At 37.3% G+C, this 18,453-nt stretch overlaps 1 protein-coding gene across 8 annotated transcripts in view; it reads left to right on the top strand.

Annotated features, from left to right (window-relative positions):
• NCOA6 (nuclear receptor coactivator 6) overlaps window positions 1–18,453 on the top strand; it is a 136,777-nt gene that overhangs the window by 58,232 nt on the left and 60,092 nt on the right. For 7 of the 8 annotated variants that reach the window (XM_036902510.2, XM_036902509.2, XM_036902513.2 and 4 more), the window contains one exon: window positions 9,319–9,424. The exons of the other annotated variant lie outside the window; for it this stretch is intronic. The gene's annotated coding sequence lies outside the window, so the exon portion shown is untranslated. The remainder of the gene's footprint in view (window positions 1–9,318; window positions 9,425–18,453) is intronic. 8 annotated transcript variants of the gene reach the window in all.

The raw sequence follows: 18,453 nt of genomic DNA, 5'->3' as shown, positions 1-18,453 counted from the left end.
GTTGTATTTTTCTAGAAAGTTGTCCATTTGTTCTAGGTTATCCAGTTTGTTACCATAATGTTTTTCATAGTATTCTCTCATAATTCTTTGGATATCTGTGGTGTCTGTAGTGATTTTTCCATTCTCATTTCTGATTCTGTTTATGTGTGTAGACTCTTTTTTTCTTGATAAGTCTGGCTAGGGGTTTATGTATTTTGTTTGTTTTCTCGAAGAAACAGCTCCTGCTGTCATTGATTCTTTCTATTGTTTTATTCTTCTCAATTTTATTTATTTCTGCTTTAATCTTTATTATGTCCCTCCTTCTACTGACTTTGGGCCTCATTTGTTCTTCCTTTTCTAGTTTCTTAATTGTGAGTTTAGACTTCATTTGGGATTGTTCTTTCCTGAGGTAGGCCTGTATTGCAATATATTTCCCTCTTAGCATGGCCTTCGCTGTGTCCCACAGATTTTTGCAGTGTTGAATTATTGTTGTCATTTGTCTCCATATATTGCTTGAGCTCTGTTTTTATTTAGTCATTGATCCATTGATTATTTATGAGCATGTTGTTAAGCCTCCATGTGTTTGTGGTCTTTTTCATTTTCTTTGTGTAATTTATTCCCAGTTTCATACCTTTCTTATCTGAGAAGCTCACAAAGCTGGTATAATTTCAATCTTTTTGAAATTCTGAGGTTCTTTTTGTGGCCTAGTATATGATCTATTCTTGAAAATGTTCCATGTGCACTTGGGAAGAAAGTGTATCCTGTTGCTTTTGAAAGGAGTGTTCTATAGATGTCTGTTAGGTCCATCTGTTCTAATATGTTGTTCAGGGCCTCTGTCTCTTTACTCATTTTCTGTCTTCTTGATCTGTCCTTTGGAGTGAATGGTGTGTTGAAGTCTCCTAAAATGAATGCATTGCATTCTATTTCCCCTTTTAATTCTGTTAGTATTTGCTTCACATATGTAAGTGATCCTGTGTTGGGTGCCTAGATATTTATAATAGTTAAATCCTCTTGTTGGACTGACCCCTTTATCATTATGTAATGTCCTTCTTTGTCTCTTATGACTTTCTTTGTTCTGAAATCTATTTTGTCTGATACAAGTACTGCAACACCTGCTTTTTTCTCCCTATTAGTTGCATGAAATATCTTTTTCCATCCCTTTACTTTCAGTCTGTATATGTCTTTGGGTTTGAAGTGAGTCTCTTGTAGGCAGCATACAGATACGTCTTGTTTTTTATCCATTCAGTGACTCTATGTCTTTTGATTGGTGCATTCAGACCATTTACATTTAGAGTTATTATCGATAGGTATATACTTATTGCCATTGCAGGCTTTAGATTTGAGGCTACTAAAGATTCAAGGGTAATTCCCTTACTATCTAATTTAACTGACTTCATATGCTATTACAAACACAATCTAGAGATTCTTTTTTTTCTCCTTTTTCTTCTTCCTCCATTCTTTGTACATTATGAATCATATTCTGTACTCTTTGTCTACCTCTTGGGTGATATCTTTTTATCCTTAGGAATACTTCCATCTGTAGGAGTCCCTCCAAAATGCACTGTAGATGTTGTTTGTGAGAGGTAAATTCTCTCAGCTTTTGCTTATCTGAAAATTGTTTAATCTCTCCTTCAAATATAAATGATAACCTTGCTGGGTAGAGTGTTCTTGGTTCAAGGCCCTTCTGCTTCATTGCATTAAATACATCATGCCACTCCCTTCTGGCCTGTAAGGTTTCTGTTGAGAAATCTGATGATAGCCTAATGGGTTTTCCTTTGTATGTGATCTTTTTTCTCTCTCTAGCTGCTTTTAAAAGTCTGTCTTTATCCTTGATCTTTGCCATTTTAATTATTGTATGTCTTGATTTTGTCTTCCTTGGGTCCCTTGTGTTGGGAGATCTGTGCACCTCTATGGCTTGAGACACTATCTCCTTCCCCAGATTGGGGAAGTTTTCAGCAATTACCTCCTCAACGAAACTTTCTATCCCTTTTTTTCTCTCTTCTTCTTGTTCTGGTATCCCTATAATGTGAATATTGTTCCGTTTGGATTGGTCACACAGTTCTCTCAATATTCTTTCATTCTTAGAGATCCTTTTTTCCCTCTGTGCCTCAGCTTCCTTGTATTCCTCTTCTCTAATTTCCAGTCCACTTACCGTCTCTTCTACTACATCTCATCTGCTTTTAAATCCCTCCGTGAATGTTTCATTTCAGATATGGAATTTCTTAATGATTGAATCTTCATCTTAAATTTGTTCCTGAATTCTTGAGTATTTTTCTGTACCTCCATAAGCATGTTTATGATTTTTATTTTCAAATCCCTTTCAGGAAGATTGGTGAGTTCAGTTTCATTTGGCTTTTTTTCTTGGGTTTGTGAGAATTTGGTCTGAACCATGTTCTTTTGATGTTTCATATTTCTGTGTGGTGCCATCTAGTGCCCAGAAGCTCCAGTCTCTGGAGCTGCTCAGCCCCTAGAGTGAGGTTGGGGGTTGTAGAGGAGCGGACCTGGTGCCTGGGAGAGGAAAGATCTGTTTCCTGATTCCCTGGAGTCTGCCATGCCTGTCCCTAGTATCAGAGCCACTGGGCAGCACATACAGGTGTAAGCCTCTGTGCTTTGGGTCTCTAGCTGTTGTAGGCAGGGCCTCCGTCTGACTGGCCTCATGCCAGCACAGTGACTGCCAATTTGCAAGCTGGTGCCATCATGCCAGGAGGAGGGCTCAGCAGGCGGCGTGTCACAGTGGGGGGCCTCAGAGCTGAGTAGGCAGCCAGGGGGATGGAGCGCCTGAAGCTCCTCAAAGCTCCCAATCTGCTGGACAGAGCACGCCAAGACAACCTTGTCCCCCTATCCCGTCTCCCACGCAGCAAGCTCCATGCAAACCCTGCCCCTTCAGCAGCCCTCTTGCTGCTAGGAAGCCTCTCAGACCACCTGCCTTTCCCTTGTCACAGAGCAGTCGGGTGTGGATCCCATCCTCAACAAATGGCAAGAATCTGTCTCTCAAGCACTCTGCCTGTCCCAGCTCCCCATCCTTCAGAGCACCACACAGTGTAGGTTTCTGCTCCCAAAGCAGATCTCCAGGGCTAGGTGTTCAGCAGTCCCAGGCTTCCACCACTTTCCTGCTCTGTTTCTCTTCCTCCTGCTGGTGAGCTGGGTTAGGGGAAGGGCCTGGGTCTGAATCAAGGCTTTGGTACGTTACCCTGTTTCGTGAGGTCTGCTCTGTTGTTGAGGTCTGTATGCAGTCTGGTGAAGCCTTCTTTCCTGTTGCTGTTTTAGGGTTAGTTGAATTAACTGTATTTTCACATCATCTGTGGTTTTGGGAGGAGTTCTCTGTCTCACCTCTCACGCCGCCACCTTGAATCTCTCTCTCTTTGTCTCTTTTTAACTTTTTTTTTTATCCTACAGAATTCTTTGATCTTTAGATATTTGAATTTATCAATTTTTTCCTTATATGGCTTTAAATTTTAAGTCATAGTTAGAAAAAAAACCCTTCTTTCCTTCCAAGGATATATACATTTTTTCTGTGCTTCTAATACTTTAGAGTTTCATTTGTTACATTGAAGTTTTGGTACCAATGGGGGTTGCCCTGAAGTATAGCTCTAATTTTTTTTTCTAGGTAACTACATAGTCCCATTTGGTGAAAAATCCATTTTTTCTACCTTTATGAGATTAAAATGCCATATGCATTTTTGTCAGTCTTCCCAATTTCTACTCTGTTCCACTGATCTCCCACCTGTATTCTATTTTATATGCCAGTACTGCGCAGTTTTATTTATAAAGACATTAGGTTTTGGTACAAGGTAGGGCTTGTCCCTTTTATTACTCTTTTTTTTCAGAGTTTTTCTGACCCATCTTGTTTCCATATGAACTTCAGAGTCAGCTTGTCTATTTTTTTAAATGTTGGCATTTTTTATTGAGATCGTTAAATTATAAATTAATGAAAATTGATTTTATGAATCTTTTGTCCAAGAATTTGGTGTGTCATTCTATTTGTTCTGGTATTTTTTGTATCTCGTTTTTAAATCTTGTAGTTCTACATCTTTTTTAGTTCATTCCTAAATATTTTATCTTTTTTGTTGCTATTATAAATGAGATCTTTTTTCACTTGTGATTGATTTCATTTGTAATAAAGGCTATTGTTTATATTAATTTTGTACCATGCTACTTTGCTGAATTCTAATTTTTGCTGTTTCCTTGGTTGATTGTATAAAAATCTTAAGAATACAGTTATATCACAGAAAATCTGAAGAGACCAGTTACCAGCAATGAAATCGAATTGGTAATCAAATACCAGTTAAAAACAAAAACCTGACCCAGATGGCTTCATGGCTGAATTTTATAAAACATTTAAAGAAGAGCTAAAACCCATCCTCCTTAAAGTATTCCAAAAAGTGGAAGAGGAGGCAATACCTCCAAACTCATTCTATGAGGCCAGCATCACTCTAATACCAAACCAGACAGACACCACAAAAAAAGAAAATTACCAGTATCATTGATGAACGTAGATGCAAAAATCCACAACAAAATATTAGCAAACTGAATTCAAAAATACATCAAAAAAGATCATCCATCATGACCACTGGGATTTATTCGAGGGATGCAAGGATGGTACAATATTAAAAAATCCATCAACATCATCCACCACATCAACAAAAAGGACAAAAATCACATGATTATCTCAATAGATGCTGAAAAAGCATTCAACAAAATTCAACATCCATTCATGATGAAAACTTGCAACAAAATGTGGATAGAGCGCACGCACCTCAATATACTAAAGGCTATGTATGAAAAACCCACAGCCAACATTGTATTTAACAACAAAAAGCTAAAAGTTTTTCCTCTAAGACCGGGATCATGACAAGGATACCCACTCTCCTCACTATTATTCAACATAGTACCAGAGACCCTAACCATGGATATCAGACAGCACAAAGAAATAGAAGACATCCAGATTGGTGAGGAATAAGTTAAACTGTCACTGTTTGCAGACAACATGATATTATACATAGAAAACCCTAAAGACTCCACCAAAAAACTATTAGAACTAATAACTGAATTCAGCAGAGTTGCAAGATACAAAATTACTACACAGAAATCTGTTGCATTCCTATATACTAACAACGAATTAACAGAAAGAGAAATCAGGACGACGGCTACATTTACAATTGCATCAAAAAGAATAAAATACCTAGGAATAAACCTAACCGAGGAGATAAAAGACCTATACCCTAAAACTACAAGACACTCATGACAGAAATTAAAGAAGATACCAATAAATGGAAACATATCTTGTGCTCATGGATAGGAAGAATTAATATTGTCGAAATGGCCAGCCTGCCTAAAGCAATCTACAGATTCAATGCAATCCCTATCAAAATAGCAACAGCATTCTTCAACAAACTAGGACAAATAGTTCTAAAATTCATATGGAGCCACAAAAGACCCCAAATGGCTAAAGCAGTCTTGAGAAGGAAGAACAAAGCTGGGGAGATTACACTCCCTAAATTCAAGTTCTATTACAAAGCCACAGTAATCAAAATAATTTGGTACTGGCACAAGAACAGACCCGTAGATCAATGGAACAGAATCAGAATGGAGAGCACAAACTGCTCCCTATTGCTCATGATGGATGATCTTTTTGATGTATTTTTTAATTCAGTTTGCTAATATTTTGTTATGGATTTTTGCATCTATGTTCATTAAAGATGTTGGTCTGTAATTTTCTTTTTGTGTGGGGTCTGTCTGGTTTTGGTATTAGAGTGTTGCTGGCCTCATGGAATGTATAAAGAAGATGTGGTACATATAAACACACACATATATGGCTGATTAATATATGATAAAGGAGCTATGATATACAATGGAGAAATGATAGCCTCTTCAACAACTGGTGTTGGCAAAACTGCACAGCTACATGTAAGAGAATGAAACTGGATTATTGTCTAACTCCATATGCAAAAGTAAACTCGAAATGGATCAAAGACCTCAATGTAAGTGTGAAACCATAAAACTCATAGAAGAAGACATAGGCAAAAATCTCTTGAATATAAGAGTAAGCAATTTTTTCCTGAACACGTCCTTGGGCAAGGGAAACAAAATAAAAAATGAAAAGTGGGACTACATCAAACTAAAAAGCTTCTGTACAGCAAAGAACACCATCAGCAGAACAAAAAGGCATCCTACAGTGTGGGAGAATATATTCATAAATGACATATCCGATAAGGGGTTGACATCCAAAATATAGAAAGAGCTTGTGCACCTCAGCAAACAGGAAGCAAATAATACAATTATAAAATGGGCAAATAACCTGAACAGACACTTCCCCAAAGAAAAAATTCAGATGGCAAACAGGCACATGAAAAGATGCTCCACATTGCTAATCATCAGAGAAATGCAAATTGAAACTACAATGAGATATCACCTCACACCAGTTAGGATGGCCAACATCCAAAAGACAAACAACAACAAATGTTGGCGAGGATGTGGAGAAAGGGGAACCCTCCTACACTGTTGGTGGAAATGTAAACTAGTTCAACCACTGTGGAAAGCAATATGGAGGTCCCTCAAAAAACTCAAAATAGAAATACCATTTGACCCAGGAATTCCACTCCTAGGAATTTACTGGAAGAAAACAAGATCCCTGATTCAAAAAGACACATGCACCCCTATGTTTATCGCAGCACTATTTATAATAGCCAAGGAATGGAAGCAACATTAGTGTCCATCAATAGATGATTGGATAAAGCAAAAGTGATGCATATACACAATGGAATATTATTCAGCCATAAAAAGAAAACAAATCCTACCATTTGCAACAACATGGATGGAGCTAGTGGGTGTTATGCTTAGTGAAGTAAGCCAGGCAGAGAAAGACAAGTACCAAATGATCTCCCTCATTTATGGAGTGTAACAACAAAGCAAAACTGAAGGAGCAAAATAGTAGCAGACTCACAAACTCCCAGAAGGGACTAGTAGTCACCAAAGGGGAGGAGTTGTGGAGGGAGAAGGGGATTAAAGGGCACTATAAGTCACAATCACAATATAGGTAGGTCATGGGGAAGGCAGTACAGCACAGAGAAGACAAGTAATGACTCTATAGCACCTTACTATGCTGATAGACAGTGACTGCAATGGGGTGGGAGTGTGAGGACTTGATAATATATATGAGTGAATGTTAAAACCACAGTGTTGTTCATGTGAAACCTTCATAAAATTGTGTATCAAAGATACTACTAATAAAAAAGAATACAGTTATATGCCAATAGTGATAGTTTTGCATCCTTTCCAATTTTTTTTTACCTTTCTTACTGTTATTTAATTTTACTGACTTTATACCTTTAATACAGTGTTTTATAATACAGCATGGGTATCTTCTTCTTGACTTTAGATGACAGATAACTCTATTCTTTCCACATTAAGCAAGCTCCTAAGTTTTGAGCTGAAAAGATATATTTTGTCATGTTAAAGTTGTTTTTGTTTATTCCTGTTCATTTGAATTTTTTTTAAATCCAGAAGGTTGTTGAATTTTGTCAGATGAGTCTTTAATATCTGTGGAGATGATCATGACCTTTTCCCTTAGTTTTCCTAATACCGAGCCTTCCTTGCATTCCTAGAACGAATTCCACCTGATCATGATGCATGATTCTTGTAATGTACTGTAGTATTCTATTTAAAGTTTGAATTAGAATCTTGCATCAATATAAGACAGATTGAGCAGCATAAGGGAGATTGATCTGTAGCTCTCTTCATGTTATTTGTATCAGCTTTTGATACTCATATTTACTTCATAAGAAGAATTGGGAAGTTTTCTTTTTGTATGCTCTGGAACAGTTTCAGATCATTAGACTTACCTGCTGTCTAAAGGGCTAATATTGTTTCCATTAAATCTGTGTATGGTGCTTTTGGGGGCACTATCATTTTTACATGAATAGATATGAGCAAAAGCTAGAGCAGAATCGTCTCTATGGTCCTTTTAATTTCCTTTGTTTCTGTGGCCTTACATTATTTCTTATTTCTTATTTTATATAATTGGACTTTCTCCCTTTTTACTTACAAGATTAACTGTGGTTTAACTTTTGTTTTTTTCCCCACAGTATGCCAATTCTTTAAATTATTTATTAGTTATTTTTCTGTTTTCTGATTAATTTCTGCTTTTATGTGTATTCCTTCATTTTGTTTTTATTCAGTGTACCTTACTGGTTTTTTCCTAAATTTTTTATTCAGATGTTTAACTCATCTCTTTTTCTTCCCCCCCACCCCAGCCCAGTATAGGTATTTATGGCTCTGAATTTTTTTCTTTACTAGTTTGGTTGTATCCTTTAAGATCCATTACGTATTATTTTCCTTATTATTGTTATCTAGAAATTTAACAATTTTGATTTCTTTTTTAACCAAGTCCCAGGGTTTTGTTGTTGTTTTAAGGTGAAAAGGCCTTTGTTTCTTGATTTTATTTTAAATCTGTAATTTCAGTGCATTGTCATCAGAGTATTTGAGCATCCTCTTGTTACTTTTTGGAGTTATTGATATTTTCCTTATGGGCATTCTTAAAGGTTAATTTTTGTTACTGCTAAATGGTAACTTTAAAATGGCTTTTTAAAAATTAAAAGTAACTAAAGCATAGTTTTTTCTTTAATAATTATTTCCTCATACCTAGTACATAAACCCATCTAAAAATTTGGTATACAAAATTAATATTTGGCAATAATGTAAAACCATAATATTAGCCAGGTTAAAGACATTGTAGACCAGTAGTACCTTATGAAGTGGGAAATTTTTTCTGAAGCATGTCAAAATTATGCAGTCTCTGTACATGATTTCTGTGTGTACAATAAAACATACTTTAGAATTTAAACTGAATGTTTAATGAAAAATAAAATGCATAGATATTCTAGATAAAATAGGAAAAAACAAACTATATGAAGTTTAAAAATGAATTTTGAAATTCTTTTAGAAGAAGTGGGTGTTGTATATACTGTGTGTACTATGGTTCTGAGTACCTACAAACAGTATAGCATGATGTTAAATTATTTTCATTTAGAAGATTTAGAAAGGAAGGTATAGGGAGGGCTGTGAGGTATAGGGTCCCAATTTCATGATTCTTAAGTGATGTTGGTATATATCTCTGAGTTTTGCTTCTATACTCCTTGAATACTTGTTGATGAGTGGTTTAAAATCTCAGAAAAAAGGTATTCTTTGTAAACTTAATTGAAAGCCTATTTTAATATTATTTGAAGATATCTAAGTTGACTTGATAACTTGTGATATTTTCATTGACTTCTGTTGCAAAGATTGGTCACCTCTTCAATTTCTATGTAGTATTGTAATTTTATTTTTCCTCCTTTTTTTTAGAATTTTTATTTGGCTGCTACCTTGAAATACAGGCCCCGAAAATGCCAGCTTATTTGGATTTAGAAGATGACCTGGATAAATGATAAAAATTAAGAAAGACACTTTGGTGAGTGAAACCTTGTGTGAGAAAGTGGGTAAGGCTCAACTTAATTCCAAGCAATGGAATAACGCTACCAAAGTTACATAGCAAGTAAAAAATCTCTCCTTTATCGTCTAGCATTTTGCCAGAGGAGAAGATTGTCCTGTAGCCAGTTATCAGCCTATTTGATGAAGCCAAAAATTCACTAAGTTTGAGGGCCTTCTGTTTTTCTGGAGTTTAAGACCTTGATCTCTTCTTTCTTTTAGGGCATTCACAGACCTCCCAGGAGGCACATCATAACACTTAAATGCATTTTAAATATCTAGTCTTTTCCCACACTTCAGCAAATACAGCATAGTTCTTTTGGAACTAGTGTCATACTAGTCAATCATTTGAGTCATAGAAATTGAAAGCTGCTGTCTTGTAGGCCAAATGCAGCAGCAATGTGTTTCATTTGGCCTATATTTTTCAAAAGTGTAAATCTATTCTAAAATCTGGAAAGTTCACCAAATATATGAATTTTAGCCTTTTCTTGTAATTTAGAATGTCTTTTAGTGTTATGCCTGCACAACAACTCCCATCCTTCCAAACAAGAAATTAATAAGCTGGAGCAAAGTAACTGCTGCTCAACATACACTGGTATACGAGTTTCCCATTGTCCAAACTATTCATACAGTATGTGCAAATGCATTTAATAGCCAGTGTTCTTCTCTTATTTATTTTACCTTCCTGACCCCTGGGGGTATGTGAGTCTGTGATTTCTGATATAGATAATAGTGTCTTTTGCTCAAATAGGAGCCAAGTCAGGTAATCTGAATAGCCTGTGACAGTCTCTTATCCATTATTCAACTACCTGCACCAGTCCTTTCTCTTCTTAATTAAATATAAATTTGGAATTTAAACATTAATCTGAAGAGAAAGGACTGGTGCAGGTAGCTGAATATAATTAATATATTTTTATAAATGATATACATTTAAATATATTTATTTTTGATCTTGCTGAGATTTGGAACATGTTCATAAGCTTCTAAGCCTTCCTGATGTCTGGTGGAGGTTTACCTTGGGGCAGTACTGTATTGCTGGTATGAATTGTCACACCTAGCATAACTAGCAGTAATTCCCTGATTATACTAAAATGTGCTTTACATCTATTTTTTTTAAACCAAGATCCAAATAGGACCATGCATTGCATTTGATTTATAAGTCTGTCAAATCTCTTAATGTAGACCAGTTTAACCCACCGTTTTTCTTCCCCCATGACCACTGACTTACTGAGGCCAAGCCAGTTATGCTAAGAAATCCTGCACTCTAGGTTTGTCTAAATATTTCCTCATAGCATTTAAATTATTCATCTCCTGTTAAAGACTTCTTAGATTCAGGTTAAGCATTTTGGCAAGAATATTTCCTAAGTAATGCTGACCACTTAGTATTGTACATAATTTCTGCTTTTTTCTGTGTTAGTGACGCTAAGGTTTCATTCAGGTAGTAACAACCAGATCCTTCCACTGTGAAGTTAGTTTTCCTTTTTGCCAATCATCAGATCTCTGGGATGATACTTTGATATCATGTGAATATCCATTCTTTGTTAATTTTTCAACACAATGTTTTATCTTTATTAATGATCCTTACCTGAATTATTTTATTAGGGATTACAAAAATTTTGATTTTCCTAATATCATTCTTTTTACATTTAAGTTGACATTCTTCTATAAAAGAAGCTTTCCTTCATCAACTGGAGGTATTTGGTTACCATGAAATATTTACCCTGAAATTAGTTTGTTTGGAAATCTATTTCATTCCCCCTTGAAAGGGAGAATAAATAATATACTTGCTTTTTAAGTTTCTCCTGAATATGACATTTGTTCTTAGGTTCTTAATAAAAGAAGAAAAGAGCCCCAGTTGGAAATGAAGTCAATATGTAATATGGAAATCTATATGTGGATGAACAAGATAACTGGTAGTTAATCTAAACAAACCCAGAGAGACAACACATGTTCACTTATGATAGATGATCTAAGTGAGCAAATGAGTCTTTGAGCTAGTCAACTATGATCTGTTTTCTCTCTCCAAGAACAGATCACTGAACTGCATTTCACTCAAAGTTAATTACTTTGATTGTAAATCCTTTATCAGAGATTGGACTTTAAGTGGATATTATCTCAGTGAATAAGGTTTCTGGAAGAAGTTTCTTTAAAAAGTTTCTTGGAAGTAAAGCTAGCAATTTTTCCAGAATGATTTTCAGTTGCTTGACTTTTAAAGCACCTATGTAGTGCCCATAATACTATTAAACTGGTAATTCCTGAACTTCATTTAGCTGATTTGTGTCTGCTGGTAGACAGTTTTCCAAATCCAGATTTACCAGTCTTGAGGGCATGACCAACCACCTTTTTAGGAGACTATAGAAGTCCAGGTTTTTGGGAGGAGGAGCCAAGATGGTGGCGTGAGTAGGGCAGTGGAAATCTCCTCCCAAGACCATATATATTTTTGAAAATACAACTATTCCTAAAAGAGAGACCAGAGGATACAGTACAACAGCCAGGCTACATCGACATCTGCGAGAACTCAGCATCTCACGAAGAGGGTAAGATACAAAGCTGCGACCCAGCGGGACCCGAGCACTCCCCCAACCCCAGCTCACCGGCAGGAGGAAAGGAGTCAGAGTGAGGAGTCAGAGTGGGGAGGGAGTGAAAGCACAGGACTGCTAAATACCCAGTCCTAGTAATCTCCACTGGGAGCACAAACACACATGGCATGGTGTGCTGGATATTAGAGAAACAGAAAAATTAAATCTGCGAGTGGATCCCCACAGTTGGCTCCTCTGGGACAAAAGAAAAGCTAGTGCTTTCAGAAAGTCTTAAAGGGACAGGGGCTTCACAGCTGGATGGAATTGTCCTGGCACACTCAGTCCAGCAGGCTGGGAATCCTGAGGAACTTCAGGCACCCTAACCCCCTGGTGGCAACGCAGCTCTGAAGCCCCTCACAGTGATAAGCAGCCTGCCATTCATTCCCCTGGCCAGCGCTGCCCTGCCACAGTGGCAGAGCAGCCGGAGAGTGGCCCCACCCACAGCAGCCGCCCAGAGTCTCCTCCCAGTGCGCATCTACCCAGGCCAGACCCAGAGGTTCCCGCCAGCATGCAGGTGCCCAGCACAGACAAAGGAGGCTGGGAAAAGGCACAAAGGGGTGCCATTCTTGCAGGAGAACACACCCAGTGCACCTGCCACTCCCCGTAGGGCTCTGGGCTACCCCAAGGGCTGCCCCACCTGCAGCAGCTCAGTGGATTCACCTGGAGGCTGCTCCCAGTGTGCGGGTAACCGACACAGGCAACGAAGAAGGGCAAGGCGACTAGCAAGCAGAAAGGGACTTTGTTCTCCCAGATGACACATGTGCCACCTGCCTACGACTACCTCTATTGCCATGAAAGGTGGAAGAATTTGGTCCAGTTGAGAATTACCCAGACAACCCCCGAGAGAGGGCCTGGGGAGATAGATTTAACCAATCTTCCTGAAAAAGAATTCAAAATAAAGGTCATAACTATGCTGATGGACTTGCAGAGAAATATGCAAGAGCTGAGGGATGAAGTCAGGAGGGAGATTACAGAAAAGAAACAATCTCTGGAAGTACTTCAGAGCAGACTGGATGAGGTGTAAGAGGCTGTTAATGGAATAGAAATCAGAGAACAGGAATACAGAGAAGGTGAGGCAGAGATAAAAGGATCTCAAGGAATGAAATAATATTAAGAGAACTGTGTGACCAATTCAAGCAAATGGAACAATATTCACATTATAGGGATACCAGAAGAAGAAGAGAGAGAAAAAGGCATAGAAAATGTATTTGAAGAAATAATTGCTGAAAACTTCCTCAACTGGGGGAGGAAATAGTCTCTCAGACCATGGAAGCCCACAGATCTCCCAACACAAAGGACCCAGGGAGGACAAAACTAAGACATATAATAATTAAAATGGCAAAGATCAAAGACGACGACAGAGGATTAAAGACAGCCAGAGAGAGAAAAAAGGTCACCTACAAAGGAAAATCCATTCGGCTATCATCAGACTTCTCAACAGAAACCTTACAGGCCAGAAGAGAATGGCATGATATATTTAATGCAATGAAACAGAAGGGCCTTGAACCAAGAATACTGTATCCAGCACAATTATCATTTAAATATGAAGGAGGGACTAAACAATTCCCAGACAAGCAAAAGTTGAGGGAATTTGCCTCCCACAAACCACCTCTACAGGATATTTTAAAGGGACTATTCTAGATGGAAGCACTCCCGAGGCTAAATAGATGTCACCAGAGAAAATAAAATCACACCAAAGAAAGCAGACCAACCAAAGACTAACTAAAGGCAAAAAATAAAAGCAACTATTCAACAAAAGCAATCAAAGGAAACACAAAAGAGTACAGAATAAAACACCTAATATATAAAAAATGGAGGAGGAGCAATAAGAAGGGAGAGAAATAAAGAATCATCAGACTGTGTTTATAATAGCTTAATAAGCGAGTTAAGTTAGATGGTTAGATAGTAAAGAAGCTACCCTTGAACATTTGGTAACCACGGATCTAAAGCCTGCAATGGCAATAAGTACATATCTTTCAATAGTCACCCTAAATGTAAACGGACTGAATGCACCAATCAAAAGACACAGAGTAATAGAATGGATAAAAAAGCAAGACCCATCTATATCCTGCTTACAAGACACCTCAAACCCAAAGACATACACAGACTTAAAGTGAAGGGATGGAAAAATATATTTCATGCAAACAATAGGGAGAAAAAAGCAGGTGTTGTAGTACTTGTATCAGACAAAATAGACTTCAAAACAAAGTAACAAGAGATAAAGAAGGGCATTACATAATTATAAAGGGGGTAGTCCAACAAGAGGATATAACCATTATAAATATATATACACCCAATACAGGAGCACCAACATATGTGAAACAAATACTAACAGAATTAAAGGAGGAAATAGAATGCAATGCACTCATTCTACGACACTTCAACACACCACTCACTCCAAAGGACAGATCCCCCAGACAGAAAATAAGTAAGGACACAGAGGCACTGAACAACACACTAGATCAGATGGACCTAACACACATCTACAGAACTCTACACCCAAAAGCAGCAGGATACACATTCTTCTCAAGTGCACATGGAACATTTTCCAGATAGACCACATAGTAGGCCACAAAAAGAGCCTCAGCAAATTCAAAAAGATTGAAATTCTATGAACCAACTTCTCAGATCACAAAACTATAAAACTAGAAATAAATTTTACAAAGAAAACAAAAAGGCTCACAAACATATGGAGGCTTAATAACATGCTCCTAAATAATCAATGGATCAATGACCAAATTAAAATAGAGATCAAGCAATATATGGAGACAAATGACAACAACAGCACAAAACTCCAACTTCTGTGGGACGCAGCAAAGGCAGTTCTAAGAGGATAGTATGTATCAAACCAGGCCTATTAAAAGAAGGAAGAACAATCCTGAATGCATAGTCTAAAGTCACAATTATTGAAACTGGAAAAAGAAGAACAAATGAAGCCCAAAGTCAGCAGAAGGAGGGACATAATAAAGATCAGAGAAGAAATAAATAAAATTGAGAAGAATGAAACAATAGAAAAAATCAATGAAACCAAGAGCTGGTTCTTTGAGAAAATAAACAAAGTAGATAAGCCCTAGCCAGACTTATTAAGAAGAAAAGAGAATCTGCACACATCAACAGAATCAGAAATGAGAAAGGAAAAACCACGACAGACACCACAGAAATACAAAGAATTATTAGAGAATACTATGAAAATCTATATGCTAACAAGCTGGAAAACCTAGAAGAAATGGACAACTTCCTAGAAAAATACAACTTTCTAAGAGTCACCAAGGAAGAAACAGAAAATCTAAACAGACCAATTACCAGCAACGAATTGAATCGGTAATCAGAAAACTACCCAAGAACAAAACCCCCGGGCAAGATGGACTCACTGCTGAATTTTATCAGACATTTAGAGAAGACATAATACCCATTCTCCTTAAAGTTTACCAAAAAATAGAAGAGGAGGGAATACATCCAAACTCACTCTATGAAGCCAACACCACTCTAATACCAAAACCAGGCAAAGACACCACAGAAAAAGAAAATTACAGACCAATATCCCTGATGAACATGGATACAAAAATACTCAACAAAATACTAGCAAACCGAATTAAAAAATACATCAAGAGGATCATACACCATGATCAAGTGGGATTCATCTCAGGGATGCAAGGATGGTACAGCATTCAAAAATCCATCAACATCATCCAACACATCAACAAAAAGAAGGACAAAACCCACATGATCATCTCCATAGATTCTGAAAAAGCATTCGACAAAATTCAACATCCATTCATGATAAAAAGTCTCAACAAAATGGGTATAGAGGGCAAGAACTTCAACATAATAAAGGCCATATATGACAAATCCACAGCCAACATCATGCTTAACACTGAGAAGCAGAAAGCTCTTCCTCTAAGATTGGGAACAAGGCAGGGATGCCCACTCTCCCCACTGTTATTGAACATAGTAGTCGAGGTCATAACCACGGCAAACAGACAAAACAAAGAAATACAAGGCATCCTGATTGGTAAAGAAGAAGTCAAACCGTCACTATTTGCAGATGACATGATATTGTACATAAAAAACCCTAAAGACTCCACTCCAAAACTACTAGAACTAATATCGGAATTCAGCAAAGTTGCAGGATACAAAATTAATACACAGAAATCTGTTGCTTTTCTATACACTAATGATGAACTAGCAGAAAGAGAAATCAGGAAAACAATTCCATCACAATTGCATCAAAAAGAATTAAATACCTAGGAATAAACCTAACCAAGGAAGTGAAAGACCTATACCCTGAAAACTACAAGACACTCTTAAGAGAAATTAAAGAGGACACTAACAAATAGAAACTCATCCCATTCTCTTGGGTAGGAAAAATTAATATTGTCAAAATGGCCATCCTGCCTAAAGCAATCTACAGATTCAATGCAATGCCTATCAAAATACCAACAGCATTCTTCAGTGAACTAGAGCAAACCATTCTAAAATCCATATGGAACCACAAAAGGCCCTGAATAGACAAAGCAATCCAGATAAGGAAGAATAAAACAGGGGGGATCTCGCTTCCCAACTTCAAGCTCTACTACAAAGCCACAGTAATTAAGACAATTTGGTACTGGCACAAGATCAGACCCATAGACCAGTGAAACAGAATAGAGAGTCCAGCTATTAACCCAAATATATATGGTCAATTAATATACGATAAAGGAGCCATGGACATACATTGGGGAAATGACAGCCTCTTCAACAGCTGGTGTTGACAAAACTGCACAGCTACATGTAAGAGAATGACACTGCATCATTGTCTAAACCCATACACAAAAGTAAATTCGAAATGGATCAAAGACCTGAATGTAAGTCATGAAACCATAAAACTCTTAGAAAAAAACATAGGCAAAAATCTCTTGTACATAAACATGAGCAACTTCTTCATGAACTTATCTCCCCGGGCAAGGGAAACAAAAACAAAAATGAACAAGTGGGACTATGTCAAGCTGAAGAGCTTCTGTACAGCAAAGGACACCACCAATAGAACAAAAAGGCATCCTACAGTATGGGAGAATATATTCATAAATGACATATCTGATAAAGGTTTGACATCCAAAATATATAAAGAGCTTACGCACCTCAACAAACAAAAACCAAATAACACAATTAGAAAATGGGCACAGGATCTGAACAGTTCTCCAAAGAAGAAATTCAAATGGCCAGCAGACACATGAAAAGATGCTCCACATTGCTAGTCATCAGAGAAATGCAAATTAAAAGCACAATGAGATATCACCTCACACCAGTAAGGATTGCCACCATCCAAAAGACAGACAACAACAAATGTTGGCAAGATTGTGGAGAAAGGGAAACCCTCCTACACTACTGGTGGGAATGTAAATTAGTTCAACCATTGTGGAAAGCAGTATGGAGGTTCCTCAAAAAACTCAAAATAGAAATACCATTTGACCCAGGAATTCCACTCCTAGGAATTTACCCTAAAAATGCAGGACCCCAGTTTCAAAAAGACATGTGCACCCCTATGTTTATCGCAGCACTATTTACAATAGAAAGAAATGGAAGCAACCTAAGTGTCCATCAGTAGATGAATGGATAAAGAAGATGTGGTTCATATATGCAACGGAATATTACTCAGCCATAAGAAGAAAACAAATCCTACCATTTGCATCAACATGGATGGAGCTAGAGGGTATTATGCTCAGTGAAATAAGCCAGGTGGAATAAGACAAGTATCAAATGATTTCAGTCATATGTGGAGTATAAAAACAAAGCATAAACTGAAGGAACAAAACAGCAGCAGACTCACAGAACCCAAGAATGGACTAACAGTTACCAAAGGGAGAGGAACTGGGGAGGATGGGTGGGAAGGGTGGGATAAGTGGGAAAAAATGGGGGCATTACTATTAGCACACATAATGTAGTGGGGGTCATGGGGAGGGTTGTACAACCAAGAGAAGACAAGTAGCGATTCTACAGCATCTTACTACACTGATGGACAGTGACTGTAATGGGGTATGTGGGAGGGACTTGGTGATGGAGGGAGTCTAAGTAACCATAATGTTCCTCATGTAATTGTAGATTAATGATAGCAAAATAAAAATAATAAAAGTATACTTCCTGGGAAAAAAAGTCCAGTTTTTTAATTGTCTCCTTTCCAGTTAAGGATTTTCTTTATTTTTGGAATTTATATGTTTTTCTCTTCTTGCAGTTGTTCAACTTTGGAATAGTTTAAACAGCGTTTCAGGCAATTTTAGCAATCAGTCTTTTTCCTAGAAGCTTTTAAGCCCTATTTTTTAGTTCCTGTTTATTTACCTCCAAAGTTCTTTGAAATCTTTAAAATGCAGATGGAAGTTGACTAATGGCAATGTATTTATAAGGGATTTTCTGAATGCTGTTTCTTAGCTACCCAAATCACACTGTTCCTTTGTAACAG

Source organism: Manis pentadactyla, chromosome 5, assembly GCF_030020395.1.
Source record: "Manis pentadactyla isolate mManPen7 chromosome 5, mManPen7.hap1, whole genome shotgun sequence".
Taxonomy (NCBI): domain Eukaryota; kingdom Metazoa; phylum Chordata; class Mammalia; order Pholidota; family Manidae; genus Manis; species Manis pentadactyla.
This window is presented reverse-complemented; position numbering and strand designations above follow the sequence as displayed.